The sequence below is a fragment of the Notechis scutatus genome, chromosome 3, assembly GCF_049901735.1.
Source record: "Notechis scutatus isolate UNSWTSFEM ecotype Mainland chromosome 3, rNotScu1.2, whole genome shotgun sequence".
NCBI classification, from domain to species: domain Eukaryota; kingdom Metazoa; phylum Chordata; class Lepidosauria; order Squamata; family Elapidae; genus Notechis; species Notechis scutatus.
The window spans coordinates 148,724,021-148,750,303 of NC_142011.1; the positions used below are offsets into that span (position 1 = coordinate 148,724,021).

At 36.1% G+C, this 26,283-nt stretch overlaps 1 protein-coding gene across 1 annotated transcript in view; it reads right to left on the minus strand.

The window, feature by feature from the left end:
• Nucleotides 1–18,208, minus strand: part of KCNG2 (potassium voltage-gated channel modifier subfamily G member 2) — a 61,605-nt gene extending 43,397 nt beyond the window's left edge. Inside the window, exon 1 of the mRNA XM_026669890.2 lies at nucleotides 18,054–18,208. The gene's annotated coding sequence lies outside the window, so the exon portion shown is untranslated. The remainder of the gene's footprint in view (nucleotides 1–18,053) is intronic.
• Nucleotides 18,209–26,283: the final 8,075 nt, after the last annotated feature.

A 26,283-nucleotide genomic window follows, 5' to 3' on the forward strand; every position in this document is an offset into this window, starting at 1 on the left:
AAACTGTTGATTGTAAAGGCATGCAATATATTTAAGAACACCACTCATAAAAACTCTTCGTATGTGAGGAACATTATATTCTTACTACCTCCTATAGTTTACAAACCGTTTGATGGCAAAAATTAATTCAAGCTCTAACACACTGTTCCCATTTCCTTTATTATCATTAATGTTTTCATAACTTTGTTTCAATTCTGAAATGTACGGGTTTTTTTTAAATGATTTTCACTGCTTTTTTTAAGTGTCAGATACTAATTATAAAAGTTCACACTATAATCAAGCATTTCTAAGTAATGTTGTAATTATGTGTGAATTATTATCCTTTACTGGAGCATGCTGTCAACTGGCACATTATTTATTTTTCTTATATTGTAAACAAAATGTTTAGGAAAAGTAGGTCATATACTTAGTCAATATCTTCATATAGAAAAATAGTTTTAGTATAGACTTAATATGATATACTAAAAGACAGATTATCAAAGCTTATTCTCTAGTTTTTCATTCTTATCCCTTCAAATTACCACCATATATGCTAAGCAGAGAACTCTTGGGAAAATTATCAGAAAACGTATGATCTTTGTTTTTATAGCACCAGCTTTAATAATATAATACAATAGAAAAAAACCAAAATCAAGAAAATCTTAAGAAACAGAATCCTAAATAAAAACAAGTTTCTGATTATTTGCTGAATGTAATATATAGCTGTGTGATGTAACATTCTTCTGATACTATGAATAAGATCTTTTCTCTCCCTTATACAACATTTAGATTTTAAAAATGACAACCATATAAATATTACATAGTCACAATTTCATAAAATTCTAAAATATCATGCTTTTTAGCTAGGAAATAGAATAACAGAGTCAAAAGGGACCTTGGAGGTCTTCTAGTCCAACCCCCTGCTTAGGCAGGAAACTCTACACCACTTCAGACAAATGGTTATCCAACATCTTTTTTAAAACTTCCAGTGTTGGAGCATTCTAGAGGCAAGTTGTTCCACTGGTTAATTGTTCTAACTGTCAGGAAATTTCTCCTTAGTTCTAAGTTGCTTCTTTCCTTGATTTGTTTCCACCCATTGCTTCTTGTCCTGCCCTCAGATGCTTTGGAGAATCGCTTGACTCTCTCTTCTTTGTGGCAGCCCCTGAGATATTGGAACACTGAACAGAAATCATGGGAATACATATTAAGAATTCAGATTTTACTATGAAAAAGTTTCCCTGATTCCGACTGCTTTATATAGTCTTCAAAGTTATTTTGAATCCACTTCCTCGATAGTTCTTGGCCCTTTTCCGTGTAGAACAGCATCCAATTATTTATTTGTAATAAACATGGTCCAGTGCTTGTGTCATCCTTTTTTGCTTGGAGGCAACAAGTTGGAATGAATTTCCTTTTCTCTTAATGAAGTGTAGTTCCCTAGAGAACACTTCACAAGAGGAAGAACAAGATTTAATGCTCCCACCTTTGCAAGCTTATTACAGTTCCTCCACATAAATGAAATGGGGTAGCATTGCCTCAGCATTTTCTTGTTCTAAGGACATTTTTAGCTCTCTTTTGACAACCTGACAAATGCCTCTTTAGTATAATGTTCACAATGCAAAATCTTACATAACAAAATAAACATAATGGGTTTGATCTCAATTTACTTATATGTAAACTAGACCACAGAACTCAATGGAGAAAGTTAATCATGATTAACCCATTAATTTTAATGGGTCCATTATAAGTGTGCCTAAGCCTGAATCCATGTCTACAAACAAAGTTGATCATTTATTACAAAACAAGAAGTTTTGCTCTTTGTAAATGTTTTGCCTTTCTAACTAATGTTCTCTTCTGTCACAGATGAGTCATTTCTAGGAAATTAAGAGATTAATGTTATTTCTTTAGTAAAAGTTTATTTGGATCTGCATGTATATATATCAAAGGGAATATCCCAGTCCCCTTTCATTTCACTAGAGGAAATTGTGCCACCAATGTTGGTAGTTTCTTTCCATATCCACTATTAAGTTCCATATCCACCACTTCAACATGATTGAAGGAAAACAATACTCAAGATAGTTGACTAAATTACATAAACTCCCTTGTAACTGTAAGCCAAATTAGTTGATAGATATTTCAACATAAATATATCATGAGTGAGGCTGGATTAAAGAAAAAAAAGAACATCAAATATGCTGATGATACTACTCTGGAAATAAGAAACACATGAGAAATTTCTAGATATAGGGAAAGAAGATTGTGGCTGTTCCTCGGTATTTTGGGGTGGCCTATCCAAATCTTGAAATTATTACACATTCCCTTCACCTTGTCATTAATAAAAAATATTAAGGATTTGGGCCCCAAATCAATATTTTGTTACATTTTTTTCTTACTAATATCAGTAAATTGATTAGCAAAACAGATTTTTTTTCAACTACATTAAATGCATAATAAATATACAACAGATACAAACTCAATGTAAACTGCTCCAAACTTGATTGCAGAAAGTACGACTTCAGCAACAGAGTGGTCAATGCCTGGAATGCACTACCTGACTCTGTTGTTGCATCCTCTAACCACCACTCCCCTTTAACCTTAAACTATCCACTATTCACCTCACCCCATTCCTAAGAGGTCTGTAAGGGGAATGCATAAGTACACAATCGTGCCTACCGTCCCTGTCCTCTTGTCCCCATTTATTCGTACCTATTTTCTGTATTCTTACTCATGTTTATACTTATACCTATTATCTTGTAAGCGATTGACAAATCAAATAAATAAATAAAAATAAATTAATTAATTAATCAGTAGAGATCCTTATGTTTTCCCCTTTTCTTTCATCCTTCCTTCCTTTGCATTTCTTAAGTTTACAAACCATGGCGGGAATCTATCTTGCAATCCTAAATTTCCTCCCCCTCCCCCTTTTGATTTCCAAACCAAATTTTAAAAAATCAACAGTTTTTGGCTTTTTAAATTTCTTCTGTTCCTACCGTTTTCTTTATTGTCTTCTCACAAAACCTAAATTACATTCACGAATCAACCTTCACCTTTTTTTCTAAAAAGTATTCTCAGATAATTGTGCAACTTGCTGCAATTGTTTTATTTCCATAATTTCTAGAAAATGACTGCTGTTTTAAGTTTAAATGTAGCAATATCCCTATACTGTTTTAGAAATACATTAGAAATATGTTCAGGCCCTCTCTTCCAGACAGAAAAGCTATTCTTTACTGTAATGGAGTCAGGACTGCAGCGGAAACAGTTTCTGAAGCATATTTAAGAACAACGATCAGTCATCCATGTTTTCTAAGGGATTTTTCTTTGTGCATGAAAAAACGAACTACAGAATAAATTAGATGTGAGCCATGAGCAAGGAAAGCTGAGCCAAGGAAAGCAGATGGACAATAAGTAAGTTTTGACAAACATAAAACCCTCTATCATCTCTTTGGTGATAATGGTCCTCCAGCAGCCCAAGAATCATTGCTGATGTCAACATGCCCAAAGGCCCCAAAATGGGTCAAACAAATTCAGCCATGACATCTCTGATGACATCATGATCACAGCATTTCCAAATGGCATCCTGTGGTCCTTCAGAAAGTCAGAAAGTCTTCACACACCTTCTACATCTCTTCTTGACCTTGTTGGGGATAGTGGGATTACTAGCAGTTCAGTCCCGTGTCAAAAACTTTCCTCTACATTCCCCGAAATGATATTTTGTCAGAAAAAAACAATTTAAGTTTTAAAAATGTAATTTTTACTGGAAAAGGAAAAATCACATGAAGCCTTAATTTTTAGTTAATAAACTACAAATGGCTGCTGTTTAACAAGTGTCAGGTGCAAATCAGCTTGGGGTAAATTGAAGTGCCATTTCAAGAAGGTTCATGAAATCTTTCCTTCTTGTAGAAGATGTTATATAAAACATATGTATTAAAAATGGCACAGAACAATAAGACAACATTTAAAACATTGAATGGATCAGTTTTAGCATAATTCTAATTTCTTTCTTGTAAATGGTTAGAAGAAAATATGAATGTCATATAAATTTGCATCAGGCTATAGTCCATAAAATACCATCTATGTACAGAAGGACTACACCAATTAAATAAATGTTCTACACTATTCGTGATTTTTGTTCCTGGACATCTTGCATGATTAACTAAAACAGAAGAATCTTTAAGGTCTTAAGGCTGTAGATGAATCATGGGTGATGGGATAGAAAAGACACAAACCTTCAACATGCAGGTTACAGCAAAAAAGCTTTTCTAGTTTATTTTTGTTTATTAAAGACTAAAACTAAACAGAGCAAAGCTTCAACCAAATCAATTGCATTGAGACTATATTTGAAAACAAGTATTTTAGATAAGATTTGATAAATTAAGAGATTAATTAAAAGACAAAATGTCTTTGTCATTTGTTTGTAGCTTCCCCTCTCTCATACACTCCAAATATTTAAAAAGGAAGTGCTTAGAATCCTATTTTGATATGTTGATATACATTATGTCTACTACCGTTACTTCTGCTTAATTGAAGAAGATGCTAATGAGACTTCCAGGAAAGAAAATGACAGGCTGAAGATAGTTCTGCAGAAAGCAGAACTGACAATCTCATGGAATGAAAAAACAGTTAGTAGACATACTGTTCCATAATTCCTCATGGGACAAGGAAAAGACTTGAGATTGCCCACAAGTGCTCCAAACAGTTGCTCCTCGCAGAGTAACTGCAAGTTAGTGGTCTCTTGCAGAGCTAGAGCTCTGAGAGACAAGAGAAATAACTACCTTGCTACAACCACATTGGAACCTTTGAAAGGCTAACTTTCTTTTCTAATCACTTCCAGAAATTGCATGTCAACTGCTTTTTAGCTATTAGGAATTTTTCATTCAACCTTACAGGCATGATACTCCCCTCTGAAAAAGAAATCGGGGGCGGCCAAAAGAGACCCCCCCACCGCGCGCCAAGAAATCGCCATCGCCGCTGACCCCCCGCCCACCGCCCACCCCCGCCCATGCTGCACCGCCGCCACACCGCCCGGGCGATTCCCAAAAAAATCGGAATTCCAATTTTAATCGGAAAAATATCATGTCTGACCTTATCTAAAGAAATTTTAAATACAACTTTAAGAACTTAATTTTTTTGGGTGGGGGGGTAATAAACAGCAAAAAGGCCTGTTGGCAGGGGAGAGGGGATGGTTTTGCACGCATGCACACACTCACACTTCCGCAGCCCGGGTCCAAAAGGGCTGCAGCCTGGCACTGGGCCGCAGACTGGGAGTAGGGGACCCTTAGGATATGGGTAGAAGAAATCATTTGTTCTATTTTATGAGAAAGCGGTATTACCAAAATGGTTTATATTTGTTGGGATGAAGATTGGAAGTCACTTCTTTACATGTTTCTTTTTTTTCCTTTACTATATTCCAATTTTTTTCATTCTTTTCTATTTCCTTTTCTTGTTTTACTTTCTTTTCTGCACTACTTTTTTTGCAAAAAGTTTTTTTGTATTAGTTATTACTACTATAGCTAAGATCTTTAATAAAATTGCCAATAAAAAAGAAGTTACTATATATTATGTATTTGTTTCCATTAGATCTTTATTGCTCAATTTAAGTTATTCGCTATTTTTCCTTTTCTATTTTTCTTCATGAAGTGTGTTTAATGTTGGAGAAATAAAACCATTTTTCCTTTGCCATTATCACTACAGGTAGTCCTTGACTTAGTGATCATTCAAAATTACAATGAACCCCAAAAAGATACTTATGACTCAGATTTGAAGTTCTGATGGCTTCCCCCATGTGGTCATATTTGGGTGCTCCTATTTTGGACACTGAGCAACCAGCCTAATATTTACTGTATTGCTAGTTGCAGCATCCCACAATCTTGTGCCTATGATCTAGATTTTTTGTTGGAAACTGCTGTTTATTTCCAATTTTCGTCAAAAAATGCCATTGCGACCAATGGATTTGCTTATCAAGTGCCACAAAATAATATTGTAAAATTGGATCAGTTACATGAAGTGCCAACAGCTAGCATGACTTACGACCATAACTCTGGGCTCAATTATAGTCATAAGTCGAGGACTAACTACATTGCAGAACTAATCTTGTCTACTAGTGAAGGCGCTGAACTAGGAGTGGAGATGGCTGACTTCCAATTCTGCCTTAGGGATGGAAGTCAGCTGGCTGACGTTGAGCTGCTCACTCTCTCTCAGACCTCCAACTGCTTCCAAGAAACCTGCTTGGAACTGTCCAGTCATTTCCAGAAGTCAAGTCTGACTGGTAGGCAAAAAAAAAAAGTAAAGAGTTAATTTTCTTAATTTCAAAATCCTATGTCCCAGACTTTATGAGATAACTTACACCCTGTAGCTCATAATGATATGGCAAAACACATCTTGCAGCCAGATAATATTCAGATGTACCATACATTTTCACTGAGCTTTCAAAACAATTAACTGTAATAATGGCCAATGGTCTTTTAAACCACAACACTACGAAAGATACACTGAAGTTGTTTACATCAGAGAATAAGTAAATAGATAAACCATAAATCATAAGAGAGATTTAAAAAGTATAAAATAAAGTGAGTCATGTTCTGTAATATAATAGGCATTTATATTTTAAACTATTTTATGTGGCCCATGAGATTTAAGTACCGTGTTGCCGGCGTATAAGACGACTTTTTGCCCGAAAAACATGCCTCCAAGTGGGGGTCGCCTTATCACGCCGGTGCTATCCACTGCCGGCTTTCGGAGGCTTGTTGGGCGCCTTAGCGAAGGCGCCTCTGGCTTCCTGGATCCCTGCGTCGCTTCCGCTTCATCCCGCTCGCCTCGCCCGCCCGAGGCTGCAGCCTTACTGCTCTTCCCACGGCCCCTGGCACTCTGCCCTGCCGCTGCAGCCGGGGATTTCTGGAGGCGTTTCAGTGGTGGTGGGGGTCGTCTTATACGCCGGGTCGTCTTATACGCCGGCAAATACGCGTAAGCATCTTTTATTAAACATATCCGGTGCTTATTAAAAGTGTTCAGTCTACTTACTAGCATAATAAAATGTGAGGATCTTAAATGAGTTACAGTGATAAGATTGCATAAATTATTTATTCCTTCTGAAATACTTGGGTCAGTTTAAAGCTCCATATATTATTCCATACGCTATATGTTAACATTTGTATAGGAAGTTGATAAGCTAACAACAGAAAATGGAAAAGGAAAGATTGCCTATTAAAATTTGAACCCGATTTTGCCCTTGTTCTGATATGATAGAAAACATGAAAATGGCTATGAGAATTTCCATATTGTTTACCATCTTTAAAGTTAATATTTATATCATTTAAAAAACTCTAAAATTTTTGAGAATGATGTTAATGGAATTACCCAATGCTGAATTTAAATATTAATCATATGAGTGAACAGTGCTGAAGATTTGCACTCATCCTCTTTGCAGATTCAGAAACTGAATACATTCTGTTTTTAGTCACAGGGGAAAAATCAAAGGTGATCTGGCCCTGGTCTTTTAATGAGCTTAAAGGATAACAAACCTATGTTAGCAGCCAATGAAATAGCTGAATTCCTGGTTTGCTCTGAATCAGCTGAGAGCTGGTTTGGAAGGCAAAGCATATATGAAGGCCAGCAACTGACTGAACTAACAGATTGACCAGAGATTGTTACAGATGATTCAGAAGAAAGAATTTGGAGGAACAAGTTGTGAGAGAACAGGAACTAAAAACATAATCTGTTTCTGGAGACAAAGATGAAGTTCCACCAGGGTGTGTTGTATTTAGCCCCTGTCAAGAGAATTCAGAGGGTCTGATGTGAAAATTATGATTTGCACTATTGCTTCTGTAAGGAAAAAAATGACCTCACCATTAGCCACTGTGGATTTAATATTTACTTAGTTTAGGAGTATAAATTAAGGAGGAGACTACGCCAAGAAGATTAAGGCAGAAAATATTTCAAAGATTCAGAGAAAAAAATAGTCTGTATTTTAAAGGGGAAAGAAACCTGGCATATTTCTAAAAAAACTGATCTTTTTCTGCTTTCAGTCTGTGCAACTACAGTATAATGAAGTAAACTTATACACAGGGATCATCTGAACTTATAAATTTACAACTGGACTCAAAAAATATCTTCAAGGTTATGACTACCATACCACCTTTGCAGCCATACAACAGCATTTTTGGGTGCTTGCCAACTGCATGGGATTCCAAGCAGTTTACATAACACAATACATATAACACAATCTAAAGCCAACACAACCCACTAATTAAACTCCACACTATAAAACATATAAGCAAAATCAGAAAATTTAAAAACAAAAGCAGATTCCAAAAGGCAGTATCACATATACCAATAGAACCCAAACAGGAACACATTTATAGCCTTATACCTTTGGGGGAAGATTGCCCCTAGGTTAGGTCAAGACAAGGGCCGTCCCCATGGTCTCTCTCTCTCTTATGAGTTGGAGGACAAGGCCTGGACTATGATGATAATGAGCAAATTATGAATCCTACCTGTCTACATACTATTAAGACTTTTGTTCCCATAATATTTAACTAGGCAAAACACTACATCATGTGGCAACCCTTTTTGAACCGAGTTACCTCTATTGGGCTTACAAATGTCCCCAAAATCTGGGACCCATAAAATTGGATTTTGGCAAATTTTATAAAACACTTGGCTCTACTTTATGTTATACTGGGACAAAATAAATTTTACAATACAGTATCAATTGCAAATCCTGACAAAATACAAACAATCCTGACAAAATACATTGAACTTTTGAATAATAATTGCATAGGCATTCAAGATTTTCTTCTTTCCTCTTATTTATCATCTTTATTCTGGTAAGAAAAAGCAAGGAAGGAAAAGATATATATATATATATGTTTTCTTAAGTTTTCGCGGGTACTTACATGTATGGCATTCAGCTTTGTTCGGGTATTTTCCCGCGTCATTATAGTTGTGCTTTTAAAGTTGTAGCAACGTTTCGGCAGAATCTCATCTGCCATCATCAGGCTTCTATATTGTGTTCGTCTGACGAACAGACGAACACAATACAGACGAACACAATACAGAAGCCTGATGATGGCAGATGAGATTCTGCTGAAACGTTGCTACAACTTTAAAAGCACAACTATAATGACGTGGGAAAATACCCGAACAAAGCTGAATACCATATATATATATATATAAAAGATACACACACACATACAAATATGACTATATTAAATATGACTAATACCATGCTATTCTTGAAGGCCAGTCTCATTCCAGTTTGCCACCTTCAAAGAATTCTAATTATCAATTAAAAGCAATATATATATATATAGATGGTTGTCCCATGGCTCTTACTGATCAAATAATCTCATCATCTATTTATTACTTTTCTATACTATAATTGCTTTATTTTTTAATTTCTTTTCAGCAGTTCTTAGAAGAATTTTAATGTAATAAAATACTATTTTAGCATCAGTAGGATTGAACTCGCATATCTATAGCCTACTCCTACAGACTATCTAAAATTGTAACAAAACATAGCTTGAATATCTGCAATTTTTCCTTAAATGTTTTTTAATCTGGTGCAAATAATTTTTTAAAAGTCCCCCCAGTTTTCTTGGCAATGTTTTTCAGAAATGGTTTTGCCTCCTTCCTAGAGCTAAGAGAAAGTGACTACACTGAGGTTACCCACCTGTCTTGTATCTAAGGCAGGACCAAAACTCATGATCTCCCAGTTTCTAGCCTGCTGCCAAATTGGCTATGCTCAAAAGATAGAAAACAATACATTTCTACAACAAAATGATATATATTGTGTGCGTCTCTTATGTTTAATCTACTTTGCTTTAGACTATTAGACACAATAATTTGGCCAAAAATCTGCCAAAAACAAACATTTGAAATCATCAGCAGAAGCAATCATCTTGATTACTGTACTGTACTGTACTTTTAAAAAAAATCTCAACTGAGAAATATCCATATAACATCACTCCAAATTTACGACCCTATAAACTTAATCTGCTTAATGCAAAGCAGTGTCTCTTCAATTTTTTTTTTCATTGACAGTTGACGTTGATGACGAATAACTGAACTCCTTCCCCCTCCAACCCTAACCAGCTCACACTTATGACAGATTACAACATCCAGTGGTCATGTGACCATGATTTGCAGTGTCTTTTCCTGGTTTCCGTCCTGTTTTGCTGGTTTCCAGTAAAAAAAAGGCCACCTGGATTCAGACTTGCAACCATGATTAACTTAACGACTGCTGTAAAAACAGTTGTATAAACCAGGTCTAGTCATGTGGGTGTCTCGACTTATGACCATCATGGCTTATGATCAAAATTACAGTTCCACTTGGGCTCGTAATTTGAGGACTAATTGCTGTCTACAACACACTCTAGTCCCCCAGAATGCTCTTAATCACCCCAGATTACCTTTGCCTTTCTTGACAAAAAAACAAATTTTTGTTCCAAATCAACTATTGTTCCAAATCAACTATTCAGCTGCATGTAGACATTACTCTATTAATTTTTTTGAGGCATTTTTGTAAATATAAATGATGTTAGAGGTTGATGCTTTGCTTTGCGATGTGCCAATTTCTCACTTATATATTTATTTTAATTAAAAACATAATTTTTAAAAAACAAGCAAAATTTTTGTCAGACAACAAAGATTACTACCAACATTATACAAGACCTAAAGAATGTACTAACTGCCTTTGTTGATGATTCTAAAAAACCATCTAGTTCTGAATCTTGACTCCACTGATGACTGTTACATGCTGTGGGTTATCATCATAACAGCGAAAATCAACTACTCTACACAACCTTTAATGCCTCCTGAAAAGGGAGCTTCCTAAAGGATTGAGAGAATAGCATCCACTTGCAGAATGGTACAAAACAGTCTCTGTAGAAACCCATAGATCGCATCAGTTGGGTGCATCTGTCAGAAGCTGAAAAATGAAAGATAAGTTGCAAGCTGTAGGGATCTGGAGCCAAGGCTCCTGAGTGTGGCGCAAATGGAATGTGTCTAGAGTTGTGGTGGATTTACATGTACCGGCAAGTCTTGGAGTTAGCTGAGGCTCTCACGCGTGGCTAAGAAGAGGCATTCTCTCAAATGACCTGCTCCCATGCCATTCAAGCCTTTAAAGGTCAAAAACGGCACCTGGAATTGGATCCGCAAGCCATTCTGGTAACCAATGCAGCAAACATATCTGCCCACATAACCAAATTTTACACCAGCTGAAGCTTCTAGATATCTCTCAAGGGCAATCTCATGTAGAGTTTTTCCAGTCTATCCAGGAAGTGACATATGCAACTATGAATAGAGCCTCCCAATTTAGGAATGGGTGCAATGGGTACACAACATGAAGCTGTGGAAAGGTCCTTCTGCCCATGATTGTCACATGCTCTTTGAGCGAGAGTTGCAAATCCAGAAAACCTCCAAGTTGGGTACTTGTTTTATACGGTAGTGTGACTCCATTCAGACCAAAGTTGGTAAAACCCCAGATACAAAAAGCTCCAAACCCCAAAACCATTCAGTCTTACCAGGGTTGAATTGAAACATGTTGTTCCCCACTCAGTCCCTACAGCTTCCAGGCACCAAGAAAGGATATCAACAGCATCACTTTCATCAGGGGCAGAGCCATGCAACTGATTTCACCCAATAACTTCATGTAGAAGTTAAACAGGAGTGGAGAAAATATTGAACCTTGTAGCATCCCACTTTGCAGAGGCTCTGAGCAGGAAGTTTTGCTCTCAATCAACATGAATGGAATCAAGTGGGTATACTTCAGAGATGAGTAACACGACTCATGCAACTCCCTAATACTGCTGCCACATTTTATTTTTGATAGGATTTCCCTCCATGAATAAATATAGGAATGGGAATAGAAATCTCTTGAAAACAAGCTGCTCCCATTTCCGTTCACAGACACTCACAATGGTAATTTTGAATGAGTTTTAAAGATTTGGGGACATTTTAACAGTGGAGTTGAGAGCAAAATAGGCTGCAAAATTTGTTCCCCACCCCTTCTGGTAATGTCATTTTATCACCAACGTTTCAATTGTCTTTTGAAATACCAGGATTCTGAGTTCCAGTCCACAAATATTTCCTTTTTGTGGGGCTGTAATTGAGGGGGGGGGGAATCCTCTGTGGGAAATGTCCTGCAGTATGAATCAGCTGCTTTAATTAACTACAATGCCATAAAGTATTTTTTTTCAATCCCAAACTTCACAGATATAGTACTAGAGACAATACACTGAATTCTTTATTTTTCATATTGTTAATATTTTATTTAAACTGCAGGAACATTTAATTTCCATATAATCTATATATAACTCCATTGCTGAAAAATTCTGAATATTAAAATCCAAACTACATAAAACACATTCCACCATCCAGTCAAAACGTTATTTTAAATGCCCCCCAAATCCCTCTTTCCTTGTACATCCAATATACATGTTTTCCTTTGGTCTATCGCTTCCATGTGCTTTTTTTTTGCCTGCACAATCTTTTTCTTCTTTGACAAGCATGCTCTAGGAAAGCTTTACCAAGCCAAATACCTTATAAGATACAGCTGATTGTGACTGGGCCAGAGGCTAATGAAAGCTTTTCTATGTCTTCACATGAGTGGATTAAATTGGTTATTTCCATAACTATAATAGAGTGTACATTGGCTAAAAATACATTGCAAGTTTAAAAATAGCATTCTTCCACCTTCTATGCCACATTAAAAGTATACACAAGTAACTTCTTTAGGTTAAAAGCTGTTCTTAGCTTTTGAAATTGTTGTTTGTCATTAAGTACTAGACTCCAGTCTTCTAAGACAAGCAGCTTTAATTGCTTAACAAAGACAACTGTGCATTAGAGAGAATTATCCTGCAATAAAAAATAAGCCTTAAATTATGGGATTCATATTTAATGGCTGGTCATTTATCCTGCTGGGATCAAAAGCAAACCCAACAGATCTTCTCAGCTCATCTTGTCATGAGCCTCTCATTCATCTATCCCAAAACGCTTTTAAGATCTGAGGCCATCCACTAGTTATATAGCAGAAGGCAAATTCCAAGAATATGTTGTGGCAGGCATTTTTTAATATTTTAATATACTGTTTTCTCAATGAAGAACTGAAGGTCTTTCTAGAAGTTCTTGCAATAACCTCATTCATTATTAAAAGTGGCGTGTCCATTAATGAATATAAGGATTCTTTTTAGGGTGGAGTATCTGAGTAAATGACACCATATACAGGTTTGGCTTTATTGGATTGGGAAAAGGAACATAAGTAAAGTTACAGCATATCACAGTGCAACCAGGAGGTCCAAATAGTAAAGGAGACAGAAAGTTGCCTGGTGTTACACACACTTTTCTCACCCAGGGAAGTCAAAAAATTAAACTGTGCTTCAGAAAAAAATGTAAAATATCAGCCTTTTAGAATTCATTCAATGCTAAATAAGTAAATATAAAAGCCAAGCGCTCTCCAACAGTTGTGTTCAACCACAATTCTCTTATTATTACCTGGGAAAGCCTAAAATTAACATTTAGAAATTACTGTTGCTTCATTGTCCTCACGTTGAAAGTTTTTCCCATTGCTGAGAGTTTTCCTCCCGTCTATGAGCAGGAGGAACAGACTGACTCTCTTCTGCCTTATAGCCAAAGGAGAGTTGCTCTTTTCCTGTATTAGGAAGGCCATCCTTTTTCTATCACCTCAACTATACCAGCCAGCACTTCAGTGACTGGCAATTCTTTTAGTAGTTTTCTAGAGACATCTTTTGAGACTGTCCATTCACCTGGTATATCTCTCATCCTAATAATTAGTTCCAAACGTTTGGCAAGGTGGTAGGAAAAGTGGAAGAGGAGGTTCCTGAGCTGCCAAATCTTTGAGTTAGGCTTTCTGCTCAGAGATAGGTAAATCATGTCAGATAGTTAAACATATCATGAAATAACTGTCAATTCAAACAAAAGTTGGCAGGTCCACCAGGAGGACTGTACAAACATTTTCTGCCATTACTCCATGTCAATTCCTCACATATCACATCTTTCTCCCCCACACACCCCAAAATGGTTGTTCAACAAGCATACTGAACAATTGGGTAGATCTGAATATTCAAATTATGGATCAACACAGCTGTTGTGTATAGTATGATAGAACAAACTCTTCCAAGCAGACCAACCTTGGAAGAGAGGGCTCAAGGACCAGAGTAAGGGATACACCTGCATCAGTCTAAAGTGGCCAATAGGAACTAACCTGATCTCAGTCTCATCCCCCCACCCTAAAATTATCTCACAGTGCCACCAAAAAAGGGGTTGGTGAAGCAAGTTAGAATTGTATCTACAGTAAAACTGCTACCACTTGTTGGCTGCCTTACGAGGAAAGCACTGTTTTTTACATTGAACAGCCTCCTTCATTATGGTTTGAGACAAATGGAAGACAACAACATGGAAACATATAAAATATATATATATAAATTGCTGAGACATGTCGATGTCATGGTTAGGTACAAGTGGGGAAGGTGCTAAGACAATGGTGAATGGCATAATAATGCTCATTTCCAGTGAATACTGCATTTGGCCTAGATTACATGCTATCTGTACATGCTATCATGATCAGCTAAAAAAATAGGAATGACTTTTTAGCATGTCACTGAAATAATGTTTAACTTATTGTTCCCTTTCCAGCCAAAGTCTCCTAAATTGAGACATTTATGACAATGAATACTAGAGCTTTTAGAAATAATCAGTCAGGATCCTCAAGCTGGATAACATGCAAAAAGATCTTGGTAACACAATAATGGTAATGTGAAAAGCAAGTAAGAATTAAGGAATTGTACCCATATCAACCTCATTCACATTAAGGACCTGACTCTTCATTCCATACAAACTTGATAATTCTGGATTTAAAGATAACAAAAATGAAGCTTTTTAGAAACTTAAATTTTGTACGTAGACTGGAAATTTCTTCATAGGGTAGTTTCATTTCCATAGTTTGTAATGTGATGCTTTTACATTTGAATTTGAAGCTACGTTGAATTTAAATATCCAACGATTTTACAAGCAGTTTTTTGTTCCCAAATTGGAAAAAGTATGCCATATGGCTGAATTAAAATCTGATTCTGATTTCTGAGTTCTATATACAAATATCTATCTTTAAATGTGTATGCTTCCTGCTAGTCTGTGACCTGTTTGGCATAGAAATAATTCTTTACAGTGTATAAATTCACTTAGGTTGTGTATTATTATTAGTTTTTTAAAGAACAAGGCAATTTTCTTTCAGAAGGTCTTTTGCGGCTGGGAAACTATTTCATTGTCACTATAATTTTTATTAGAGGTGCTCCATAGGTGAAATCCTTTTAGAACTATTTTGCAAACCACATTCCCTTTTAAGAAATAAAATGTATTCATTTAAAATATTAATATTCTGCCTCAAGAATCAGTGACCTTTGCGTTTCCTTGCTTTTTTACTCCAACTAAGTATCAAATATGACTCTATAACATACAAAGGGTGAAATCTTATATATACATGTACTTATGAGTTATACATCTCTCAATTTGGTGGCTTGACTATGAAATATTGTGAAAGAATACTTCCATATGCTGCAGAGATTTTGATTCATGAATAAGGTAATGAAAGGAGAACACAATTTTCACTAGTTTTTCCTATCCTAAACATCCCACTGTATTATCCAAATAATTCCCAATCTTTGAGACAAGTTTTTGGTAGTTTAGAGGGCAGTAGGAAATCAAATAATGAACTAATAATTTACCCCATAGCTCAACTTCCATCAATGATACATTATTTAGGACTCCCAGATGATGTGATATTTATTTACACTAAGAATTATGCTGATATTCTTTTCATGGTATTTTTATTTGTAGATTTCTATTCCAAATAAATCCATGTATATTTTAAATGCATACTATAGCAATGAACTAGAAACCATAATTGTAACAAAATGCGACTGCTGTGTCACTGAGTAAGGATGATGATGGATAAAGTATCTAATAATACTGAATAGAAGTGGGTTCAAATGCCTGCTAAGCCATGAAATTCTTTGGAAGAGTTGTAGCCAGTTTATATGCATCGAACTTTATAGTGATTCAAATTCTTTTCATGAAAATTATTTAAATATACTTTCTACTTTAACAGTCCAACAAGACATTCAAAGTGGGAAGTTATTTCATGTTACAGCAAATATTTTTCCAATATTAAAAGTGAAATTATATTGATTTGTAAAATTTGGGACACTTTTACATTACTGTGTGACTGAAATAGAAAACAACATACATTAAAAAAAACAAAGAGAGTCTTATTATAGTAAAGTACCTACTTTTTGAGTGAAGTCAACTTTTTGGAGAGGTAATTTTAATCTTTTCTGGAACTGAAACTAAATATAATTTCAATTATTTTGTATCAGATAAAGGGAATATTATAAACAAAGACAAAAAGGATAGTTCTTATAATGACATTGGCAGAAATTCTCTTTACGAGGAGTTTCATAAGATATTTCATGAGAAGCTGTTTTAAGTTAAAAACTCCCTTAACATGATTTGGACTTGGTAAAGACCATACAGCTATGAATAGCGAACATGAAATACTACACATTCTGAACCTGAATAAAAAACTGACTTTCATGCTTCCACATCTATAAATACCAGGTCTTAGGCATTAAGATCAGGCATTATTTATCACTTAACTTGTATACAAAAGTTTATTATTAGGAATCAAGAACTTTACAGCATGCAATAGATCTCCTATAGAGATGAAACCTTAAATTACATCATTGTACATAGTGCAATGAACATAACTTATGCTTCCTGAGAAGATGGTACATCTATAAACACTATATATAATATATAATGTATTTGGGTATCTTATTATTTATTTAAGGAAGTAACAGCTTGCTTACTGATTTGTTCTAAAGTTCATACATTTTGCTTAGCCATATGTTTAAGATAAAATTGCATTAAATACAAAGAGGTTCATTTAAAAAGGAAAAAATAGTTTTGGAATGCTCTAGCTAGCCAAATGTATATGAAACCTGAGATCAGTTATACTATGCATCCTTCCCAAAAAGTGAAATCCATCAATTTCTTATTAGGGAAGAGCCATTAACAAAACATTTTTAGAACTGAGCATTGATTAATATCACAATTAAATAAATTACACTATATATTTTTTATTTCCCTATCTAGGAAAATACATCTGCATATGGATAATCTTCCAAAACAGTCAAACTGGATCAATTTTATGCTACTGTCTAGTGATCTGACTAGCTATTGCTCAGCAGTAGGATTTAGTTAGTATTTTACTCTGTGCCTCAAAATATTACTGTAATTGATACTCCCATATCCAAACTATAGTGCCATAGACTTACCATGCCACACATTACAATTATAATTGCACATATTTTGCTCTGGCAATTTAAAAGATAGTTTAATAAAACAGGAACTGGTGTTTTGAAACAAAACGGAAAACTAAATTATTTCACTTTTTCCTCGATGTATTTTTTTAAGACGAGACGTGCTTTTTTGAAGTTTGCTTTGCTCCTGCTTAATGGAATATAGAAGTTAATGGGAAGAGACACTTGCCCAAAATACGACGTGAGAGTTCAAATGATGCAAGCCGTTTACTTAATGGAGGAATTCATGAGAAGAGGGATGGAGGAAAGCGGATGAAGTGCTCGCAACCCTATTTACCAAGAAAAGAGTCCCATTTCTAACCCTGTTGCTATAAGAAGCCGTAGGTTCGAGTCTTCTTCACCAGTTAAAACAACCTTGAGGCGGTAAAACCAACTCTTTGCAGCCACCACAGACAGCAGCCATAGAAGCAGGTGCATAACGAGAGCGTAAATGGACGAGCGTTTTGCTAAGGGAATTCACGCTTCGCGCTGCAATCCTATCCTGCACCTACATACTTTCTCTGGCTCGTACCTTGCAACATAGGTTTACGCATGCATAAAGTGGGGCTGCTAAGTAATCGCCCTCGTTCAGCTCTACGGCTCCTATTCTTCTGCTCAGGTGGATCCACTTGAGGTCCCCACCCAAACTTTCCCCTTGTTCACCTCTAGTTTTCTCGCTTGCATTTGCCCGGGAGCCTCAACACCCACCTCGGAGTTTCTCTTTGGCACTGCGGATGGAAGGCGAGGGGTCGTGGCGGGGCGCCTTTCCCTCTTCTCCGATGCTTGAGCTCCGGAGACGGGGCGGCGCGCTTGCACCAAGCGCTTCTCCCCGCTCGCTTTGCCCGAAAATGAAGCTCCCGTAATGCTACGAGCAGCAGAACCAGCAGCCAGGCAGCCGCGAAACGAGGCGTGTGGGAAGAATCCCGCCCCGCTCAGCCTCGCCTCAGGCACCGCCTTCCGCACCCCCTCACGCCGCCAAACCCCCAGAAGAAGAAGAAGAAGAAGAAACCCCGCAGCCGGTCTGGCTCCCCCTCAGGTTGCGCCTTTCTTTAGCCTCAGAGAAGTACCTTTGGGTGGGAAGGGGTCGAGGGCCGCCTCAGGGACCGCCAAGTCTTGGCTAGCTCGGAGGCGAGAGAGCGGGGCATGGTGGAGGTGGGCCACCCTGAACTTTCGGGGCATGAGGTAGATAATAGTAACCTAATGCTTCCTTCCCTCACGGCTTTTAATTCGGACCGGATTCTTCTCCCCCTCCTCCAATTCACTTCATAACCTCGAACGGCTTTTCTTTTCATTTCACAACCCATGTACACAATTCAGCGGGCCTGGCTCCTTAAGATTTTGCATCCTGCCATCAAAGGAAGCTGAAGATAAAGAGTTCATCTTGGGGGGAATGTGTAGGTAAGAGACAAGAGAACTGCAGGTTGTAACTTCAAACAAGACACATGGCATATTCTGAAATAGAAACAATTCAAAAGAATGGGACCTAAAATAAAAGTAATTGTAGCAGTATGACCTTCCACAATTAATATTAACCATTTTAGTATCTTGGGAGCTTATTTAGGGGGAAGGGATGTTAAGCTTGCATGCATTTGGGCATCAGTGTTCAGTTGTAGGGACTGCATGCAAATTGGGTCCCTGTGAGTCTCTTGGCAAGATTTTGGGAAGTGGCTTGATCTTATCTTCTTCCCCAGATTGGGAGGGAGGAAGGGAGGGAGGAACAGTCCTTACTATGAAATAAGGGCACTATAAAAGTGCAGTGATATTGCTCTTTTTCCTTTTTTGCCTGCCTGTGGTGCAATCAATTATATCCACTTATTTCCACCATCTTGTTCTTTACCACCAAATGAGTTAGGACCAAGGTTCTCTATCAATGGTTGACAGTTCTCTCTCTGACTCTATGTGCCCATGCTATAATCACAGCCAAGGATATTACACCAATCAATTACTTCTGTGGTGAACAAAAACTTGGATGTGAGATTTTAACACTAGTGGCAAAAAGTGACAAAAAAGGAACAAGAGCTTTCCCATTCAAAGAATGAGAACTGCATGTTTAACAGGCTTAGCTGTTTGATTATTTAAACTGATGAATCAGAAACATATGTAACATTTCAAAATTGCTGCAGATTGTATAAAACTATTTATTGTACAAAAAGGTTTCTGTCTTAGAAATTAACTTTAATAATAATAATACTTTAAAATATTTTAACTATCTTTTCTAGAAGATGTTTATCTGTACCATATTCTTTAAAATCCAATTTCACTATATTTTAATATCTTTCAACTCTATATAGATATTTGATATATGTACAATATTTCTATAGATATTTTATATATCAAAACTATTGACTGGAGATATATATATATATCTCTCTCTCTCTCTCACACACACACACACACAAAATGTTTTATTTCTGGTGAGGTTAGGGGAAAAAGGAATGAATGGGTCAACTTTTGATGTCTCTACACTGCATAGCCTTCAACTTACACTATTATTTTTCTTTTTGTATTTTAGCATTTTAATTGCCAGAAAGAAAACATAGGCTATGAGGGTCTTGTCTCTTACACACAAGCATTGGAACCAATGGCGGGTGTAATGGTCCTTAAAAAAAAAGTAGGAACATAAGGAACTACCAAGCCATTATCCCAATTAGAAATTAGCAGTTGGGGGCAGAGTATGAAATTCCAGAGGGCTTGGAAGAGAAAAGGTCTGGCCTTCTATTCTTACAGGGTCATCTGTTCTGCCAGAAGTTGAATGATATTTCAAAATAAACTATTTAATTAGAGATATTTAATAAATTTTATTTCATTCTCCTATTGTAGAGTTTTGATTTGAACTATCTATGGATATTTATTGATTATTACTCACATTTAGCTTTAATCTTCCAGTTTTGTAATGGAATGCATGAGTGACCTTGAGGAATGAGAAGAGATAAGTGTCTAGGAAATGATCGGACAAGAGGGGCAAGGGCCTGCAGTCACTGAATGGTCAGCAGGGAAAAAATAAAAAGGACCCACCCTAATGGATCAAGCAGTTAAAAGTGGAAGGTAGAAAGTTTGTACTTTCTAACTCAAAATGTTCATATAACCTTACAATAAAGTACATTTAGTTCATCTGATTATGTTTTCTGTCTGGTCTACCCAAGAGAACTGAAAGTTTTCACTCTGTAAACCCTTTAAATTCTCCATTCTTTTCTGAACATTGTACTTATTTGAGTGTTTGTGCTAACTCTTATTTAGTTATATAATATATGTAATATAATATTTAATTTTCCTATTATCTCCCTCCATTTTGTATTCAAGTGTCCTGAATGAATTGTTTCCTTGGTCTCCTTCCTTATGAGTAATCTTTTTGCCTCTTTCTTTATAAGTTCTGTAAGTTTATCCTTGGACTCTTTTATCAACATGTACTAATACTTTAATTAAGTCTATTGTGTATCTACATACTTCTTTTTCCTTAAAATTTTTCAACACTAGAATGCTTTTGTATCTAAAAACCAATTCTCTTTTCAAATATTTCAGTACTCTGTCTAGGTCACATCTGTTCACCTTGGTTTCTTTTTTTCTGGTTCACTTTTTTCCTGCTTAATTAATTTTTTATAGAAAAGCTTCTTAAATTTTTGTACAACATCTAGCATGTGAAGGTGGGTGAGATAGAAAAATAATAGTAATTTAAGCTCCTTGAAATCATGAACTTGTACTAAGATTCATAAAGGTGACCCAAGTGGAAACTTGCAGTGAGACGTGGTGAACTAGACATCCCTGAAGGAACAGGAATGACATTACAATGGAGATGGTGACCAGAGGATGGATCCTGGCCAGCAAAAGCTTTCCAGAGAAAGGAGGGGTTATGAAATTGTCCACATATACTCTGGACAGCGGGTCTTCAATGGAAGACTGCAGGAAGCAAGATTTTTGTGGTTCACTAAGTTCATTTTCTCCGTTTCATGCAAAAGTATAAAAGGGGTTTCCAGTCAACAAAAAATATAGATATTGTCTGTTTTCTAATTAGTCAATTTAGCCATGTCTGCTAGTTCATCATATTCATCAATCATTGTAGTGCTAAAACTTTATACTTTTGTGCATATAATAATCTTGCTGCAGTTATCATGTATAAAAACAAAGTTCCAGCTGTTTATTTCCATCAATACCAAAAGAAAAGCATCCAGTTTCAATTGAAAGGTCCTTCAGTCTTTAAGCTCTTCTGAATTAATGTATGTATTTGTATCCAAATTTTTCTGCATGATAAAGTGTCTCCTCTTCTTGTTCACATTACGAACATAGATTTGAAGTACCATTACCCATTCGAGACAATTATTCTGATGATATTTACCAATTATACCATCATTTTATAAAAATTTTCTTTTAAGATTATAGTATCATATAAATTTCAATCCTCTCATGATACATTTTCCCCTTTGTGTATTATAGTCAAAATTGTATATTATAACATCTTTGTCCTAGTAGTTCATCCCAGTCCCTCAAATGATCAACTTCAAGCATGGCCAATGTAGTTTCCATGCTGTATTAGCCAGACTCTTGACTGCCAAGGGCTCAATCATGCTCTTTCTCTGGAGTTCTTTGCTGCTATAGAGCTACTATTTTCTCCACCATCTTTCTAAGAAAAAAAGTTGGAGACAATTTATAATAATTACAGACTAGTCAAAAATTGTCTAAAAGAGTTGGATAAAGGAAAGAGTCTTGAAGCAAGAGACATACCATTGCCTTCTTCAAACGTGATAAGAAAACCTTTATCCCTTTGTTTTCAAATACCCACCCTGTCACAACATATGATGTTGCCCGGTTCTGTGTAGCAGCACCTAAATCCATCAGATGATGATGATCTATTTCATCAACTAGACTAAATGAGCAGTGCTCTAATTTGATAGATATAGTCTGCCATATATTAACCTTTATGCATGTATGCATGTATGTATGGTATTCGGCTTTGTTCGGGTATTTTCCCGCGTCATTATAGTTGCGCTTTTAAAGTTGTAGCAACGTTTTGGCAGAATCTCGTCTGCCATCATCAGGCTTCTGTATTGTGTTCGTCTGTGAGTCAGACTTTTACAGTTGTTTCAGTTTTAAATTTGGGGCTAGCCTACTGCTGTGCCATAATGGTTTTTTCTTCATTCTGATTGGTTGGGAGTCTTGGTCTGTGTTTATTGGTCTTGGAGTTTTCTGTGTTCTGTTTGATTGGTGTTTCTAATATCTTCTGTTTGTTTTGTGGCTTTTTTTGTGTCTTGATTGGCTGGCAACATTGTGTTCCTGTATTGGAGGCTTTTAGTGCAGCTTGGCTCCGAGTAAATGGACGGCTATCATTTATTAGGAAACTAGGTTTCATCTGGGTGCCTGGTTGGGGTGTGTTTGAGCTGGAGGTATCAGGGGATCTGTTTGTGCCCAGGTGTTTGCCTGGCTAGTGGTGTGGAATTTTTTTGTTTGTGAGTGCAGGCTTCCAAATAATTGACAGTCTGGTGGAATCATCTCTTCTATTCATGCTTTCAGGTCTTTTTCAATCTCTATGGCTTCTCTGATAATTCTGTGGCTGGGGTTTTCTATAGTGGCTAGGGTTTTGGTGCCACTGAAGTTGATGCTGTGACCTGTGGCTTTCATGTGTTGGACTAGTGAGGAAGTGTGTTCCAGCTTTTTTACTGCATTTTTGTGTTCATCCAGGCGGGTACTTACTCTTCTATTGGTCTGTCCAATGTATGTGGCAGGGCATGATGCACAGGGGACTTCATATATGCCTTGGTTTTCCAGGTCAATTTTATCTTTGAGATTTCTAAGGATGGCTGCTATTTTTCTGTCTGTTTTGAAGGCAGTCTTGATGTGATGCCTGTGTAGTATCTTGCTGATTTTGTCTGTAGTACCTCTTATGTAGGGCAGGACAGCTGTTCCATAGGTCTGTTCATCTTCTAAGTCTCCATTATGTCTCAGTGTGTTTTTGTGGATCAAGCCAGTGATTTTGCTTTTGTGGAAGCCGTTGGCTATCAGTACTTTAGCCAGGGTGCATAGTTCAGTCTTTATGTGTGTCTTGTCTGCCAGGCGTTTGGTTCTAGCAATTAGTGTTTGGCCACGGAGTTGGTGTGTGTTTTCTTCTGGTATATGGTGTGTCCTAGTGTGCCATCTGTTTTTTTGTAGATTAGTACATCTAGGAGTGGTAGTTGTTTGTTTGTTTCCGTTTCCACGGTGAACTTGATTTTAGGGTGTGTGTGCTGTTTAGGTGTGTTAGGAAATTGTTTAGGTTTTCTTTTCCATGGGGCCAAATCACAAATGTGTCATCGATATATCTTAACCATAGTTTGAATTTGTGGGTGGCATTAGCCAGGGCTCTGGATTCGAATTCTTCCATGAACAGGTTTGCAATGACGGGTGACAGTGGTGATCCCATAGGGGCTCCTTCAATTTGCTTGTATCTTTGTCCTTTGTATATGAAATATGTGTTGGTTAAGCAGTGTTCTGTTAGTTCTATGAGGTGTTTAGCTGGTTGGTATTTATTTTTGATGATTTCAAGAGTTTCTTTTATCGGGACTTGAGTGAATAGTGAAACCACGTCGAAACTTACAAGCAGATCTAGAAACACCAATCAAGCAGAACACAGCAAACTCCAAGACCAATAAACACAGACCAAGACTCCCAACCAATCAGGATAAAGAAAAAACCATTCTGACATAGCAGTAGGCTAGCCCCAAATTTAAAACTGAAACAACTGTAAAAGTCTGACTCACAGACGAACACAATACAGAAGCCTGATGATGGCAGACGAGATTCTGTCAAAGCGTTGCTACAACTTTAAAAGCACAACTATAATGACGTGGGAAAATACCCGAACAAAGCTGAATACCATACATATAAATACCCGTCAAAACTTAAGAAAACATACATACACACACACACACATATACACACATACATATATTAGATTTGTTGTACCTTTTACTCCCTTTAATTGGCTATACTCTCCTTTTGTTGGTCTATGAGCATTATAAAGGTTTGATTTCATTTGATTACTAAATTCCACTGAATTCAAATGGGATTGTTTGCATAGGTATGGGTACTTCTTTCTCTCACTTGTGTATGTGCACACACATATTCAAACATAACACACACACACACACACACACACACACACACTACTGAATTCAATGGAACTTATTTCAGATAACTCTATGCAATTGGAGCCCAAATTTTATTTTTTTATTTTATGATGATGTAATTAACTCAAATATTAATCAGTGTTACATAGCTGCTTTGTAATGTTGAAAGATTGATCTATTCCTCCTTTAATAGTATCCATAATTTAAAAAGATGTTATCCACTTAAAATTAATTATAGTTAAATTGTAGAAGCACAGTCTTCAAGAACTATTATTTTACCTGAGGTTCATTTCCCCTTACGTTGATATATTATATTTATGTAACGGGCAAAAGCTAGTTGAATAACATCAGACTTACATTTCAAGAGTGATACATACAATTGCACAATCTAATATTTAATTCATAATCCATCTCTGTCTATGGGATGTTTATATGAATTTTAGCAAATCCAAATTTAGAATTTGCTGGTTTTTATGAGCATTTTTGGGCCACTTAAATACACTGGAGGAATTTAAATCTACACTCTGTCTCTTCCAACTAATATCAGTCTTGTTTCCTAGCTGATGTATTTCCCAACCAGGAAGCATGTTGCCACATGTAATAACATCAGTATGTACTGATCTTTGCAGGCATCTTAGTTTGACTTCATCTGTAGTACAGGAGGGAGCATGAATAATTTAAAAGGTGTATGCTGATAACCAACCATGCACCTGTATTATAACTGTTGTCTTTTTGGAATTCTGAAATATATTTTAACCATCATTTTATTTGCTAAAGCAATTAATTCTTTTTGGGAAAAAGGAAGCAAACTAACAACAAAATGCCAGTTAAAAAATATTTTCCAAAAATGGGTGATTCTTTGACACAGGTTTTATATAATTTTAATATCATCTTGTGCTGCCCCTTCTATTTGCATTTGATCTTAAATGTGACAGGAAAAACTGCATGCTGAGTTTGAACTATATTTAATGTTTCTACCACAGCAGTGCCTATTGTTAAAGAAAAAACTTGCCTCCAGAAGTTGTGGGTGCTCTAACATTGGAGGTTTTTAAGAAGAGAATGGACAATTATTTGTCTGAAATTGTGTAGGGTTTCCTGCTTGAGTAGAAGGTTGGGATAGAAGTCTTCCAAGGTCCTTCCAACTCTGTTATTCTGTTATTCTATTAAAAAGGTACAGTATTCTTCATTTTTAAGCAGTGAGAAGTGTAGAACTTATTTAAAACATTAATCTGCCCACCAACTTATTTACTTATTTAATATATTAATATGCCTGCCCAATTTTGGTTGGTTCCCAATAAAAAATATAAACAACATAAAAACCATAATAAAACTATAAAACTAAACATGTTAACAAACTCACCCACTCCCAAAACATAGGAGGCAAATGATAACAAAGATTGGACTACATAGTTATTTCCCTTACTTATATGATTTCACTCTTTTTTTAAAAAAACAATAAAATGCTATAATTATCAGATATATTGTTTAATTATGGTCTTTCTTCCTGTATCATTTGTCCAAGTAGTTTAAATATATATTTCTGATGTTAAAACATTCAGCCAATTACTATATTTTCCTAATGCATCTCCCAACTATAACTGAATTGATCAGTCATTGGTTTGCACCATTTTAATTCAATTAGGATCAATAAAAATATTTTGTGAGGGACTCTTATTATAATCTGTTTAAGGCTCCTTACTGTAACTTTATTAATATATTTTAAATGTACTGTTTAAATAAAAACATTAAAATACTTCTTATTGCATTCTATAATGCAATCTAGCTATATGACTCATACACTGAAAATGATTAGTGACACTATATACGTAGTAAGCTCAATGCAA